Source organism: Zonotrichia albicollis, chromosome Z (assembly GCF_047830755.1).
Source record: "Zonotrichia albicollis isolate bZonAlb1 chromosome Z, bZonAlb1.hap1, whole genome shotgun sequence".
NCBI lineage: Eukaryota > Metazoa > Chordata > Aves > Passeriformes > Passerellidae > Zonotrichia > Zonotrichia albicollis.
In genome coordinates, this window is record NC_133860.1 from 67215244 (window position 1) to 67229504 (window position 14261).

The window sequence follows — 14261 nt, forward strand, 5'->3', positions numbered from 1 at the left end:
CACCCTGTGAGCTGCTATGGAGAAAACTAATTGTATTGCAGGCAAAACCAGTACACCTACACCTGACAAAGGATAAGTGATTATTCTCTGTTTAAATTTCTCCTTTTATTTCTTAAGACTATAGTTTTTTCTCTTTCAGGGAGATTTTTCCTGTGGGTTTTAGAATGCAGATGTTTCTGAATTTTAGCTATTATCTACAAACTGATTAGTTGGCTTCTGCATTGCTTGGTCAACATTGCCTCTGGCTCACTGAGCTCACCCACTTGAGACACTGTAGCTGAATCATTACAAAGAACATGAGAGCATTGATAAAATAAATGAGGTGAATAAGCTGTTAACTATCTGCTCCACCCTCAAACAAAAAGAGTAAATCACATGAACAAAATTAACATTTTGGTGCAAAGGTTTTATTTCACAAGATCCATAGATCCTACATCTAAACAAACAAAATAATATGCTAATTCTTAAATTCTTAATTCTTTTTGTTTCTATGCTATGTATTTCAAGCATTGGAAAATTTTTATTATTTAAAAAAACAGAAAGAGACCTTCCATCATAATTAGCAACTAGATTTTAAACATCTTGTATCTGATCTTAAAGAACCAATGGACATGTGTAAGAATTTTCTGGATCATGCACTTCAAAAACAGCTATCTGTATGTAGGCACAGACTCCATTTCTACAGCAGTTTGAAAAATTACTGGAAGTTTAGTGAAAGAGAAACTGTGGGGGACTTTTTCTTCCAAGATGTTTTCATAATCCTGTGTGTTAATGTTGTTAGAGCTCTCAACAGAAAAATGGCATATCACTATCTCAGAAAATTTAGTGCAGAAGTTGAAGGTCTTTGTCCTGCCTGAAAAAGGTCAAAAGGAAGATGAACACAGAAGGGAAGAGCTGAGTCCAAAGTTCTGTAAACCAAAAAATGAAACTTGTTGATTTTGGATTATCTTTTCATATCACTCGAACAGATACTAGGTAATAGAAAATATTTATGCTCTAGGCTGAAACTTTACAATGCTTAAGCATATTAAACTCTTGGAATAGTTTCTACATATTCTAATCAAATGTTTTACTGACCATACTCGATTTTTGTAAAAGTAATAACACGCAGTATCAATTCTCTTCTCCATTCCTTCACTGTCTACTTTATCCTAAATATCTGTGCAAAAAAGTGACCTATGAGGGAGAAAAATTATTCTGGATTCTAGTGACACAGTATTTTAGATAATCACATGAAAATTGTTCAGTGTTTTCCTGTTATTTTACACTTACTTTTTTTCTAAATCACTTTCTCATATATTATCAGATGAATTACCAGTGACAATATTTTGTATTGTATTTCCTGCTGTTACTGTTTCCTTCATTGTCTTTCTGTTTCTCAGTGCCATGGTCTTCAAGGCACAGGAAGAAATGGAGGTAGAAAATGGCACAGCTTAAAAAGAGCAGAAGTTTCAGCAGTCATTGTCCCTATATTTGTACTGTTGCTTGGCAGAGCTCAGGGGCATTAGTTCACTGTCTTTTCTGATTGAAACATCAAGCATCTTGCTTCCCTGAAAGTGATGCTACCAACTGAATACTTGAGAATTCGTTTGTCAAGTTTTATTAGCATGAATAAAATGATACCTGGTGTAGTCTTCAAGCTGCTGCACTGCACAGCAGAGTAGTCATCCCTTTGGCAATGGCCCTAATGTTGTTCTGTTCCATGACTGCCCACTAATGAGTAGACTGCTGGTGAACAATATGCAAGTCTTAAATGAAGTGCTCAGTCCAGCAGTTCTCTTAATTTCAGCGTTTTCTCTACTCTAAGTGCTATTACTACTGATAATTGATAAGTTCAAGCATATGTATTAGGTAGGTCTGGATGAAAGACAAAAGGTCAAAAAGCAATAATTAAAAATTAAATTATGTCTCAAAGTGCAATGTTAAGGCTCATTTATTGGCACATCATCACAGATAACCTGTGGTTTCCATATCAGATAACCTCAGATATTTGAGGAGACAGAGTTATATCTACATATTTTAATGGATTATTTACTTGAGGGAAGCAGAACTAAATAGCTTACAAATCATTTTGCATAAATGGAAGTCAGTAGTTTACATCAAATAGCGGTGTTTCAGTTATGTTCCATTGTTCTTACCATTCTTTTTCCCCCCTTTTTTAAAATTAAATAAACTTAAATAAACTTAAATAAAATTAAAAAAATAAAAATTAAAAAAATTAAAATTAAAAAAATAAAAATTAAAAAAATTAAAATTAAAAAAATAAAATTAAAATAACTAAAGGACCACCATAATTCAATGAAAAATACTCTGAAATTTTCTTTGTATTCTAACCTGACAGGATATGAAACCAGTTATGGACTCGCTTTAGCAAAAGGCTTGCATTAAACACAGGTGTTTAGTAAAACACAAGGGAATAGCAAATACAGAAAAAAATTATTATGGTTCTTTTATATTATCTGCTGGACATCTTAATTTCCAAGAGTAGTGCCAGATATATTTCAGGACCTTTCTTTGGGTCCCGTTCAGCCAAAAAAATTAATTGAACCTTCATTTTGTTAGCAGTACAAGGAAATTTGGACAGCTAATGTGTTTAATAAAGACATGCTGTTTAGCAAAAACTCTTTCTTCTATGAGAAGCCACTGATGACTCTTCAAATTTATGATGGTGTGGCTCTCATTTCAGAGACATTGCAGATAATGTCTTTTGTTTCACAGGAATATACCAAATGGCATATCCCCTCTCTTAAAAAATAGTATAGGCATGTTCCATTTCATATTATAAATTACAGCTGTTTTCTCTCTTCTTGGCAGTATTAATTAACCTCTGCAGTTGAATTTTATTAAATTATTGCCTGATCAGAATTTATGTTTTGTCTGGAGACCTTGTCAAATAAATTGGGGTTTCTCAGCATCATCAGATAATTTCTATGGTAAAGGGAGTAAGTTCTTTGGGCAAGGCTTTCAAAAAAAGGGAAAGGAAAGGAAAGGAAAGGAAAGGAAAGGAAAGGAAAGGAAAGGAAAGGAAAGGAAAGGAAAGGAAAGGAAAGGAAAGGAAAGGAAAGGAAAGGAAAGGAAAGGAAAGGAAAGGAAAGGAAAGGAAAGGAAAGGAAAGGAAAGGAAAGGAAAGGAAAGGAAAGGAGAAAGGAAAGGAAAGGAGAAAGGAAAGGAAAGGAGAAAGGAAAGGAGAAAGGAAAGGAGAAAGGAAAGGAAAGGAAAGGAAAGGAAAGGAAAGGAAGGAAAGGAAAGGAAAGGAAAGGAAAGGAAAGGAAAGGAAAGGAAAGGAAAGGAAAGGAAAGGAAAGGAAAGGAAAGGAAAGGAAAGGAAAGGAAAGGAAAGGAGAGGAGAAAGGAAAGGAAAGGAAAGGAAAGGAAAGGAAAGGAAAGGAAAGGAAAGGAAAGGAAAGGAAAGGAAAGGAAAGGAAAAAAATAGAGAAAGAAGACAAGCAAGCTCAAAATAAATGTTCTACTTGTACAGTTGGGACACCTTCATTATATTTTTATGGAGACACTTTCTAATTAATATATGAATGAATGTGATGCTGAGTTTTGCTTCTCTCTCATATTCATTCTCATAAAGTGATTTCCACTGTCTTTTTGCTATTTTTTTTTTTGAGAAAAACCAGCAATCTCAGCCTCTTCTGTCCCCCAGACCAAACCCATCCCCACCTCTAACGTCCAGTTTTTGCCTCTATTTCTCCAGGTATGATGGAAGTCTCTATCAGTTCTCCATTTAAATTCAATTATATTTTTTAACCTAATCTAAATTGATTTAGGTTCTACTATTTAAATTTATTCTACTACTATGCCTCTAATACCAAGAATTAGATAGGAATTTGCTATATGTATAGAATTCAAGCTAATTCATTAAAACCTTTTTTCAGCGCTGAATTGTTTTTAAAAAATGGATTTTGTTAAAATGTTTTAGAAACGTATGGGTTTAGGGTGTAATATATGACTTGTATTTAACACAGTGACTTCCAACTCTGAGTGTGAATACTAAGCAACTGCGTAATAACACTGCTAAAATATGAAGCATAACTGGGAACCATGAAGACCATGATTTCCTTTCAGACTGATTCTGTGAGCGTTACTATGTGTAGTCCTAACACTGAAAACTTTTAAGCTATTTTTCAGTTCCAATACAGAGGAGAAATTTTATTTGAAAATTTAAATTATTTATGATGTTCAATCAACATAAAATACTGCACACTCTATAGAAATTGCATTTTTTTACCTTTTAAAAAGATGAGCACCATTGGGGAATTATACATCTAAAACTGCCATACTTTTCTAAATTAATTTCTGTTCTTGCTGTGCTGAAATGCACTCCCATAAAATGTACATAGGTGTAATCAGAATCTGACTGTACATATTTGGTATAAGTGAATACAAAATCAAAAACTGGAATGTACTTTTAGATAGAAATAATATGCATTCAGAATGTGTACACAGGCAGTGATGACAGCAAAGCTAAAACATTTAATACTCTCAGAATAATTAAAAAAATTCTTAATACAACATAGTATATTGTTCAGCCAGCAAAAGCTGCATTGAAACATATTTCAAAATTTTGTGTGTGGGTATTTTTGTGCAAGGATAAACCTTCTCTGCAATGAATACATCAATTAAAAAAAATGTATGTGATGTAGTGAATTCTGCATTTCGCATTCCGTACACAAAACAAGGAGAAAAATCCAGAATATTTACTGCCTAATTTGTAAGCTCTTTGGAAACAAATTAGTAGGTCCAAAAGGGATGACTTGGGAACTACAGATTGTGACCCCCATCACTGGAATTTGTGATGTGACACAATAGCCCACAGTCTATACACCTACAAAGTTTTTGTTTAGAGGTGTTATAATAGTTTTAATTGGTTTTACTATAAGAAAATTTTTTTCTTAGCATACATATTCTAACTTCCACTTTTCATTGTTACACAAAAATTCAGGAGAAGTCAGTAGGTAGGTTGCCCACCCAAAAGGCTCATTTAAAAGCTAAACTAACCATAACTGTATATTTACATGTCTGAGTCATTAAAATGTGAATGGTGGAAAAAGGCAGAGAACATCTGGGTATGCTGGTTTTGTCATGTGGTTTCGCCTTGCTCTAGAATATGCCACTTTGGTGCAGAAATTATAGTCTGATTTGCATTATTATGAGAATTCTCCTCATAATACAGTCTTTACATGTGGAACTGGCAAGAGGTGCTTATTTTCCTTTTCATAAGATGAATTTTACCAAAATAAATGAGTGGAATTAAGCAAGTAGGGCCAACTCATAGTTAGTCCTTGTATTTTTTTATTTGTTTGGTTGGTAATTTTATTTTGTTTTGTTTGTTTGTTTCCTGTTTGTAAAATGGTACTATTTTGGAAAAAATCATAAGCAACAAGCTGGAATATTATTGATTTGAGACTTGGTAAACATGGGTACCATTCTGCACACAGTTATAATTTTTCTTTAGCATTTTTCTTTTCCACAGAAGAAATAATATGTTTCTTGACTGTTCTAATGTTGATATCTGTATAAATAGTATTTTAAAATGTTTTAAGGACAATTTGCATGCAATACCAACTTAAGGGGTATTATGGAAGCAGTGCCAAATCCTGCTGAGCATTTCTTTTACATGTAATCTCACTGATAATTTTAGACACTTCACATAAAAGTGCTAACTTTTCACTCTGTTATTGGAATGACATTCTGCTGAAAGATTTCTGTAACAAGACATTAAGTTTTAGTGTAATTGTATTAGTCTAAACTAAATTCAGGTAATTAAATACCTGTCCTGTGTGTCAAAAGGAGGGCATACTTAAACAACTAAAAGAGTATGCTTTAATGACTGGCAGTGATCTGTCAGAAGAACTTGTATGATTTTTCTGATCTATCTTTTAACTCCATTCTAGGGAAATACTTGTATCTTGGAATGATACAAGCATCAGTAGGCATTAAAAGATTATTTTGGTAGTTTTGACTTAAAACCAACTTACAACTATTTCAATTTATGCATTCACCTGCTGTGTTACATCTCATTAGTCAGCATCATTGTACTTTGAGCTGAATATGAAACTAGAGTTCAATCAGAACAAAATAAAATATATGGTCTCTGGCAGTCTTACTTTATCATTTTCATTACCATACTTTATCAATTTTCTTCAATTTCCTGCAATGAAGAAATAGTCACTTTACTGCATAGGTTGTACAAGGTAAAAATTTTGTTCCTTTACATCTAAGGAAACCTGATATAGTGATTTTACACAAAACCTTGAAATTCAGAAAGTTAGATGTGGTTTTAATACACTTTTAGCCTTATTCAAGATCTTTATCTGCCAGTTTTAAGTGTTCATAATAATTTCTTGTTCCTAATTGCAATTACTTGGGTGTGGAGAGCAAGTATATTATTGCACTTCCTTTCCTTTCATCATTAAAGTAGATTTCTCATTTTACCTTGACGATACAGTACTTAGTTTGCTTTCGTATAACATTTTGTTGTATTTGGTTATTTCCAGTTTCTGTGATTTTCTTTGCTTCCATTAGATTAAAATTACAGATAAATAAAGCAAATTTTTATGAAGTTAGTTTTAAAGTTAAGATAATGCAAATACCTTGAAATAACTTAGTGTCATATGTTTTTCTATTATCTATCTGCTTTCTATTCAAGATTGAGAAAAAAAAAATGTCAGGTACTGCTCAGGCACACATGTATATACTTCATCAAAATGAACTTTAAGTAGGAATGCCGGTTTTGCTATCAGGTTCATATGAGTTCTTACACAATGAAGACTTACCAGCAAGATTAATATCTTTTCGTTATTCTACATTCCCATCATTGTAAAAAATACGGGTTTTTTAGAAAATACAAATAGAGAAATAAAATTAAGTAAAATTTAAATAGAGCTGTTGATAATTGCTTCTAGCCCCACCACAGAGTAATAATTTTCTAAATATTTATTATAGATTTCTTACTCAAGTAGTTTAGTAAAAATGTAGGATGTCAATGTGTCTGTTCTAAATGGTACTGTAATTATCTCATTTATACTTTGACACAAAGGCTTTTATGGGAAACTAATACATTCTCTCTATATGCTGTGTGACAGAAGGCATATAAACACACATTGCCTGTTTGTAGTTTATACGTAAACACAGTGCCTAGCTTTTCTTAAAACACTGAATAACGTTTCTTCTACAAGTCATTCAAAAATAACTACAACAGAGTCCAAATTTCATGAATGTTGTATTTTTACCTGCCACTGATTCTGAGCAAATGGAGCTCTCTAACTGATGCAGATGCTGCACAGAAGCAATACCAGGGTTTTAGCAGCTTTTTTCCTCTTCTTGAGGAGTATGATTTTTAAATGAACTTCCCATTTGTGAGAAGCTGTAATAGGTAGTTATATCATGCCTCACTATTTCATAAGCTCTGGATAAATTTGGCCTATATAATAGCTTGTTTTCAAGAGCAAAATACTGTCTTTTTCAGTGATGTATTTACTGCCAGTGTTCTGAAAACCATGTGACAGCTCAAAAACAAATATAAATGCTTGTTTCTATGACAAAGTGTCTTTGTATTCCTGTCCATGGTGGGGAGATCAGAACTAGATAATCTGTAAGGTCCCTTTCAACAGAAACCATTCTATGATTATTGCATAATATTTGATCTTGCAATACTTTAAATTTCTTTATATCAGATTTTTTCTTTGGACTAGGATCACTGCTTAGTTTTACCTTCTGCCACCATGGGGTATTCCTGCCTTGATCCAGCTGTTTGGATTTGAAGTGTGATTTTTTTTTTTTTTTGAAACAAACCTCATGGCTGTTTCCAATTGTCATTCTTTCCTTCATTGTTAGCTGTGCACAGCATTCTCAAGAGATGGATGACCTGTTTAAGACTTCTGTACAGTCAGATTCTTGGGCCAGGTAAGACCAAGGCTGAAGTATAGTTTCCTGAAATACAGGACATGTGGATTATTTTGCCATGCACATTCATTGAACTACTTGTTAAAGTAGAACAGGCAGTGTGTTCAAGTCACAGAAAACTTATTAATGTCCCTGACATTGATGATCTTAGGAGATTCCTTTTTACAGCATGTTTTATTCAAAAGATAAGCTTATCAAGATAGATTCTAAACTTATCAAGACAAACTTATCAAGTAGCATTGTGTTTTGCTGAAATATTGAAAGTGTAACTATTGGGTTACAGTTCAATTCTTCTGTCTTCAAAGAATTGTCTAATTCATCCTCAAGTAATTAATTTTCAAGATTTCCTGCAAATTTACTTTTTTGGTAAACTCTTTGAAAATCATGTTTAGTTGTTTTTTGGTTTTGGTTTGTTTGTTTGACTTTTTCCTCTTTTTTTAAATTATAGGATGTCGAATTTGGTAGCACAGATGCCAAACAAAGTGTTTTAAGACTGGAAATACAACAGAATTACTTTTCTTGTAATCTCCTTGATTCTGCTGTGGCAAATAGTGCCTAATAGATAAGGGTTAAAAGTGTCTTAAAGAAACATGAAAGGTATGTTGCTGAAATAATACTTCCTTTCATGGAGGCTTCTTTCTCTCAGTTAGACAGATGGGCTCTGCCCACCTTCAGCTGAAAGTCATGATTCATCTATGAACAGCAAAGCTCATCCTACACAGAACCTCATAAATATATAAAACAACTGTTAAAGACTACATGATTCAGCACTCTTTCAGATGAAAAATAGTCATGGACAAGTGAATTATATACTGTGTTCATTATAAAGGACATATCAAAATCTGCAAATTCAATTTTAAAAGCCCATAAATTGAATAAACCTTTCCAGGAATTCTTCCGTATGATTGACCAGTGATACAAATCATATCTTTTAAACCCTTTTCATGTGGATAAACTGACTTGGCTTATCATGCAAGTAAAATAAAAGATGTCTGAAATTATTTTGAGCATTCATATTTACCCCAGGGCCTTAGATAAATAGCTTGTGACTGGTGTAATGGAAATTAGTTCTAGTAAAACAGCTATTATTTCTAGTAAAAAATATATTTTATACACTCTTATAATACAACAACTTTAGTATTTTCTATTTTAAAAAACATTATTGATGAGTTGCCAACAACACAAAAATTAGGATGGTTCCTGATTAGTTGTCAATTTTCTGTAAATATGCTACTTGGCCAAGAAAACAAATGAGTGTAGAAAAATATCCATACTTAATTATTATCAAGGATAAGTTCAATGTTCAAGCTACTTTTTACCTCTTGCATCAAACATAGAAAGCTGAAAGCTTAAATTAAAGCCATTTGCTTTATCTCCTCTTTGCCTAAATTTCTTTAGGACTGACAGTTACATGAAATGGAGGACGTGTAAAAAGAAAATGGAATGTCTGTAGTCCCTCATTAAAATGAAACTGAAACACTGCTTTTTAATTAGTGAATTCTGATGTATATAAAACTTATTTTATCTTGCCAGTCCACCAAGGACAACTGGCTAATTCTTAATCTCTTAGAATGTTTTGATAATTAACCTGTCATGGTGAAGTCTAGCATTGTGGAGGTATATTTCAAGATAGGTTCATGACATAATATGTCATTATATTGTGTGTTTACAAAATTAATTTACAGAGATATTAAACTGGTGAAACTTCATTTAAATATGTGGTTTCTAAACCATGACATTCAATCAAGATTTTTAAAAGAAGCATTGAAATAAGTGCCAGATAAATTAGCACTTAAGATTATATTTGTGCCTCACTGCCCGCTTACAATGCTCTTAATTAGGCACTGAATATGTATTTGGTAAGACAGTAACTGAAATAAACAACTAAAAAGTTATTTATTCTATTTTACATTCTTGAGACGGCAGTGCAAACAATCAGTGATTCCTTCTCAAGTGGTATAAGTTCAACTATATGAGGAAATTGTTGCAGTGTCGAGAAACTGGGTCTTTTGAGATTTAGGCATTGCATGAAACAATTAGGTTTTAATTATTTCTTATACTAGTGGTAAAATTATGTGAATAAAGCAATAAAAAAGCGAAAGCATTTTCCCTGTTTGTTTTTTCTTGCATTATCTTTCCATGAAAATGAACAATTATGATTCCAGTCAAACCTAACATCATTAATGTCCATTGGATTATCCTTTTTATGTTATCATTTATCCTTTCTTTTATCCTTTTTCACTTTGGTCAGTATTTTATTTTAGTCCTGAAGCATGTTACTACAAAACAGCAGAACTCATCTATATCCTTTTTGTTTACAGAATCCCATTAAGAAAACAACTGCCAAAAAGATGTCAACTTAGAATACAAACAGCATCCTAAAATAATGTATTAAAATAATTTATGTTGTAAAATTGTGAAGCCGTCATATGGCTTTTTTTCTTTTGTAACACTTCTGAGGCAAATTTAGATAAGAGTTGAAATAAGCATATCTGCCAAGGAGAAAAAGTGGCCAGATTGACCTTCCAGTTTTCTAGCAGGTCACTAAATAAAAATGAAACAGTAGGAATACAAAACTGAGACAAAACTGAGAGATGGATAATGTTTGAAAAGTCTGAAGGTAAAATTATATGTAAGAACTTAGAATGATTGCCATGTCTTACAGCAGCTTGACCCTCAGGTTTTCTACTTTGGAATTATATGAAAGCACAAATGAAATTATAAACATTTTATATATATATATATATATATATATATATATATATATATATATATACATATAAAAATGAAACAGTTTTGCAAAGAGAAAAATTAAGAAATGCAATCCCCTATTGTTTTAATTCCCTCTGAATCTCTTATTTTCTCACCAATTACTGCAAGTGATCTGCATGGTAGAAATCTGACTCTGCAGAAAACTATGCCTTCTTTCTTTGGATATGTTCTGAACAGCATGAGTTTTCCCCCACATTCATGTGCTTCCTCACAGATATTTGCATGGAATTTCTGATATTATCTATTTTCTTTATTTATTTCCACCTTCTAATTGGCTCTGAGAATTGATGGAATTGAAGAGGCACAAATTAAATCTAAATGCATAATTTTGTTAACTAACAAGTTTGGTGAGACTTGATGGGAAAGGACAAGTAGGACTGAAAACGTGTTCTAAATCAGCACCAAGTTCAGTGTTTCCTGATTAAAATCTTTCATGGAGAAACATCTGGGTTGAATTTAAAAATTATACTGGAAGAATGGTATAAATTGCTTGAAGAAGATTGCAGTAGTAGTCTTGGATTTTCATTACGCCTCCACTGATGTCCTGAGGAACTACACAGGAACTGTAGTAGTTTAGTGCCAAAATGGAATCTGAATAGTTAAAAAAAATTCTTTATAAGCTAAGAATTTCTGTCCAGTCTGTGTTCTAAAAATATTATTTATTAATATTTATTAATTAATAATTGTTATTAATTAATAATAATATTTATTAAGGTACATTTTACCAACAGTAGCTTGTAGGTTTGTTGTTTTTGGTTTTTGTTTGTTTGTTTATTTTAATTTTGTGTTATTGTATTATGTAAATGATTAAGATATTAGTTCACTAGTACTTTTGGATTGTTCTAGGAATATAATCTGATTTAATTAATAAATCTAATAACAGGAAAACTAGACCAGTCATAGAAAAGTTACCTTATTTAGAAAGTAATCCAGAAAATAATAGGATGAATATCTGTTCAATATGAAAGCTGTGAGACACAAGATTAAATTTAAATTGTTCCTTATAATTTTGAACTTTTTATTCCCCAATGAATTTGCATGGAAATAGTGATACTTCAGATATACTAAAGGGAATAGTAGAAATTGAATCACACAGTGTTTTGGGTTGGAAGGGATCTTACAGCTCATCTGGTTCCAAAACCCCATTTTAGAATGTAATTCAGAAATAATGCCCAGGATTCACTATCATGGTTCTGTTTTCTAGCTCAAGAAAGCTGTTCTGTTGATTTTTTTCTTAAACCTTTTTGTTAGGTTGATTAGGGTTTTTTGTTGTTGTTTGTTTGTTTGAGGTTTGAGTTTTTTGTTTGGTTTTTTTTTGTTTTTTTTTTTTTCTCGTTTTTTTGAGGGTGGGAAGTTGTCTTTTTGAGTGCTGGAATCATAGTTAGGGGTGTGATATACTTACCTCATACATTGACGTTTCAGCTGCAGTTTGGAGCTTCAAGCCAGAGTTACAGACCTTATTAATATCCTAATTTTTCAGGAAAAAAATAAAAACATAATCAAAAAACCCAAAACAAAAAAAAAAAACAAAAACCCAACCCCAAAACCCAACAAACTAAACCACAAAACAAACAAATTAACCAAGAAAAGCCAATAAACAAGGAAACAAATAACCCAAACCAAAAGAAAGGAACAGGCAAAAAAGAAAAAAATAACCTCCCCAAAAAAGCACCTTCAAGCATAAGTTATCTTTCTATAATACACATACAGAAGTTCTAGTCTTCTTTGAAACATAACTTGACTTTCCTTCTCAGTTTCATTTTACAGTGAATGAGGTTCAATTACTTCATTTTTGCAGCATAGCTTCTGATGTTTTTAACAGTAGCTTTTAGTATTTCTGACTTCTGATCTTACTAAAAGTAAAGAGAAATTTTTTAAAAGCTTAAGATTTCTTATGACTCCAAACATAAAACTAAAAATCTTTCATTTTACTCTAGATTTCTGCTGAACTGCTTCCAAATACATTTTTTATTCTACCTTTAAATTTTGGACAATTACACTGTATGCCATGGAATGCTGAAGGAAAAATTTTAAAATAATTTTTCATTTTTATTTGCTTTTTCTCTTGTCCTGTGTAAAGAAGTAGAAGGAAGATTGAGAATTTTTGTGTGTCTGAAAATACAGCTGGTTTAGGGCAAATTTGTTAAAGAATCTGCAAAGGAGGGCCCCTCCAGAAAGCGAAACCCACACGGCCCCTCCCCCCAACCGGTTCGGGAAAAAATTCCTCGGAGAGAGGTGGAAAGAACCTGTTTATTTGACTGGCCCCGCACCCCCCAGCACACAAAATGAACAATACCCGATGACACCGCTCTGAGAAAGATGGCAAAATCAGAAAGTCTCTTTCGGGGGTGGTTGCTCTGTTCTCAGTCCCTCCGGCGCTGGGCCAGCCGCTGCAGCCGAACCCTTGGTGTTCCCGGGTCCCAGTCCGGAGCAGGTTCGAGATGGTCACAGGAACAGGAGAGGAGAAACAGTCCAGGAAGCAATGTGGACTGTTTAGCTAGAACTAGCTAATAAGCAGAGGCAGAAAGCAGAGCAGAAGCAAGAGCAGAAAAAGAGAGCAAGCAAAAGCAGCAAGCAAAAGCAGCAAGCCCAAAGCTGGAAGTAAAAAAAAATAGCTGTCTACTGCTTGTCTCTGTGTCCTGATAAGAGAAACCCAAACAAAACTTCCACTCTTCAGTGCCGGTCTTAAAGGCACAGAACAGATGAATGGGGATATACAAGCATCATAACGTCACCCCAGGACATTCCACCCCTTATCCCCATATCATCAACATACTACAACACATCATGCATTATTCATACAAAATTTCTATCTGTTCCCCCAAAATTACAAGCAATACCCATCATGCCTTCATCACATCCCCACACTGGACCACTGAATCCAGGCCCTATATTACAGAGCTGCAGGATTCCCCCTTTTCACTTTAGTCACTTAAAGCTCCATCTATCACTTGCTCAGACCTTCGACACTTACACATTTCCTTCTCCATCTTCCACTTGCCCAGACCTTCAACTCTTACACATTTCCTTCTATCTCATGTCTGTATGGTTTAATGTACAGACAATGGCAGTAACATCCAATGAACAGTGATATTGCACATCATTCTTACCCCACAATCAGATCTCCCTGAGGTACACATTGTGTTGTTCCATCTCTTTGCATTATCCACCACGTGCAACCTGGTCCCTGAGCAAAGACAACCCCACGAATGGGTTTGTCTGTACTCGAGGCAGAATTGATCCACACAGTCTTCCCTAACAAACCTCTGATATGTACCACTGGGACTTTGTCCCCTTCTATTACATTCAGGGACTCAGACTGGGCAGGACCTGCTCGGTTGGTGGAACCTCGGGTGTTAACTAACCAGGTGGCTTTTGCCAGATGCTGCTCCCAATTCTTGAAAGATCCCCCACCCAAAGCTTTCAACTGGGTTTTTAGTAGACCATTGTACCTCTCCACTTTCCCTGCAGCTGGTGCATGGTAGGGAATATGGTACACCCACTCAATGCCATGTTCCCTAGCCCAGGTGTTGATAAGGCTGTTCTTGAAATGAGTCCCATTGTCTGACTCGATCC

General features: G+C 33.7%; 1 protein-coding gene and 1 long non-coding RNA gene across 2 annotated transcripts in view; one reads left to right on the top strand and one right to left on the bottom strand.

Annotated features, from left to right (window-relative positions):
- LINGO2 (leucine rich repeat and Ig domain containing 2) overlaps positions 1 to 14261 on the top strand; it is a 525499-nt gene that overhangs the window by 23507 nt on the left and 487731 nt on the right. The gene's annotated exons all lie outside the window — the stretch shown is intronic.
- LOC141727096 (uncharacterized) lies at positions 751 to 14117 on the bottom strand. The gene is made up of 4 exons (XR_012578140.1): positions 12982 to 14117; positions 12088 to 12153; positions 7803 to 7940; positions 751 to 908 (listed from the first exon to the last, which is right to left on the bottom strand). It is a non-coding gene; the product is annotated as an uncharacterized LOC141727096 (long non-coding RNA).